The sequence below is a fragment of the Fukomys damarensis genome, unplaced genomic scaffold (genome assembly GCF_012274545.1).
Source record: "Fukomys damarensis isolate Sample0158 unplaced genomic scaffold, DMR_v1.0_HiC HiC_scaffold_7, whole genome shotgun sequence".
In the NCBI taxonomy this organism is placed as follows: Eukaryota; Metazoa; Chordata; class Mammalia; order Rodentia; family Bathyergidae; genus Fukomys; species Fukomys damarensis.
In genome coordinates, this window is record NW_022900919.1 from 3,858,331 (window position 1) to 3,860,838 (window position 2,508).

Genomic DNA, 2,508 nt, shown 5'->3' on the forward strand with positions numbered 1-2,508 from the left:
ATCCTTTTTCACACAAAGATTATTTGGGTAATATTTTTCTTTCCTACCTTTTTTTGAAGTGAGCTGACTGTGTGTTCTGTGTTGTTGGTAATGCTGTTTAAGATAATCCAAATTCAGAATTTCTAAGAAATGAGAAGGTTCTCTAAGTCTGTTCATTTTCTTGCACATTTTGCTATGTCTGTAATCTTAACCAGGTTTAAAGAATTGAGAGGGGAAAGTAGGAAACTAGACAGCTGAAGTCTGGTAATGAAGGTAGGAATATACTCTACTTAATAGTTTGGAAATATATCCTAAAATGGACTATGTTATTGAAATGTATTGGAAGAATTGAGCCAATGTTAGTCTTTCATAAATGTTTACACTTTACACTTTTGCATTTCAAATCATGTTGCATAATTATTGCAATTTCAAATAATTTTAAAATTGAAAAAGGCCTTGTTTTATGTAACTCAGTATGTGATTTTTATCTTCAACCCTGCCCTGAAAATTCCTCTTACTCCATCTTTTGGGCCAAATGAAACATAGGGAGGGGTGAGTTTAAAAGTAGATGGATCGCAAGTGGAGAATAGGTAGGGGTCACTTATCTCAACTGAAAGTAAACAATTTCTTTACACCTAGTTTGCAGGTTCTATGAGAATAGTAAGAGTTTGAGTTTGTGTTGTTTCCATGTGTAGATTTAGGTATTTTTACTGGCCTACTTACAGATAGTGGGCTTTTGAGCTATGTATGTATGATCATTAACAGTCCTCTGGGCTTTAGAACTTAAAGTAAGTTTAAGTAGGAATAGACAACGTGTCAGCCTGCACAGTGTGTCAGACTTACTTTAGCCCTTATTTATGGCACGTGCTGAATTTCTAGGAGGAGGGGTGAAGTTGTTGTGTGTTCTCAATATTAGTTGATGCCAGATTTTGAGAAATTGGGGCCAGCCTCTTCAGTGGTCAAAATATGAGTATGTTAGGTTTTAGACACGAGTATGTGTCCAGAACTGCTGTTACAAGAGTATTTACTTTGAACTATTCTTATTAGGGTATCTTCTTAGTTGTGCCCCCCCAATTTTGTTCACTTTATTTTTCTTGTGTAAAAACCCTATGTTGTAGCTGCTGATGGAGGTTGAGCCCTCTGGACAGAAACTCTGGTGGAGGTTTTTACAGGATGCTTGGTGACTTCCTGCCAGGGAGCCTTGGTGAACAGGGTCTCTTTCCAGAAGGCTCAGGTGGCTGTAGATCTTGGAGATGGCATCAGAGGTGGCCTTGGTGTAGTTGCCCAGGCTGGCATTGCAGCCCTTGGTAGAGTTGTAGCAGTCATCAGTCCTGGCCAGCAGCAGCAGCTGCTTTTTGGCACGGGCTGAAACGATGCCTGTGCCTCTGGGGTAGGGATCAGACGCACCAGCACAAAGCCACAATGCCTATCACCTTGCAAGAGACAGTGTGGGGCTTGCAGATCTTGTTTCAGTAGTAGCCTCTCTGCACAGGACAGTGGAGAGCTTTGCTAGGATGTCGACCCTTGAATGGCAGTGGCTACCTCTGTGGAGTACTTGACACCCAGACAGTGTGACTGTTGTAGTCCTGTGACGACACTTGCCTTAAAGCCGGTCTGCTAGCCACACACACAGGCTTGAGCTTCAGAACTTCATCTTTGAGGGATGTGCCCAGGAGAAGTCAGTCATCACAGACTTTTGATGAGCAGGGAGAAGAGATAAATGTCCTCCAGGGACTTGATCTTCTTGTCCTTGAGTAGCCCTCTGCTTGGTGTAGAGTCCAGGCCTTGTTCTCAGCCTTACCTCCACTGCTCCTGCCAGGCCTGAGCCTCCAGGCCCTCTCACTACACCCACCTCATCGGCAATTTGGGTGGTGCACACTAATAAATGTATTTTTAAAACACAGACATATATTTTAATTATAAAATATTTCAAATATGTAGAAAACAATATAGCAAACCAGAAATGCACATCATGCTGGTTGGGGAAAAAGTAGTTTTTAATATTCACTTGTAGCAACCCCACCTCCCAAGGCCTCCCAAAGCACTTTTTCTCATCCAGAGTAACAACTGTCCGTAGGTTCTTGAGTCCTTTTCACATTCTTACACTTAGATGTACATGTATTCATAAAGGAGATGTGGTATTCAATTCTTTTACAGATTTTTTTTTTACATATCTTTCATCAGATTGCTTTTTTAACTCAGTATTTTAAGTTTTTCAAAGTTTCATGTTGGTACATATGTCTGGTATATTTGGTTTTACTGATGCTGATACTGCAGTGTATGCTGTGTAAAATGTATATATTCCAGTATTACTGAATATTTTGAGTTTCCTGTTATGTTGTTGTAAGTAGTGCTGCAGTGTTTATTTTTACACCCATGTCTATGTGCAGGTATTTTTCTTGGGAAGATCCATAGAAGTGAAGTTGCTGGGGAATAGGATGTGAAAATCTCCCCCCTGCCTTTTTTTTTTTGGTACGGGAGATTGAACTCAGATCCTTGCACTTTTGAGGCAAGCGGTGGAACCACTGA

The 2,508-nt window shown here is 40.7% G+C and overlaps 1 pseudogene; it reads right to left on the reverse strand.

Annotated features, from left to right (window-relative positions):
- Positions 1-1,086: 1,086 nt before the first annotated feature.
- LOC104854475 lies at positions 1,087-1,836 on the reverse strand (annotated as a pseudogene).
- Between the last annotated feature and the right edge of the window lie 672 nt (positions 1,837-2,508).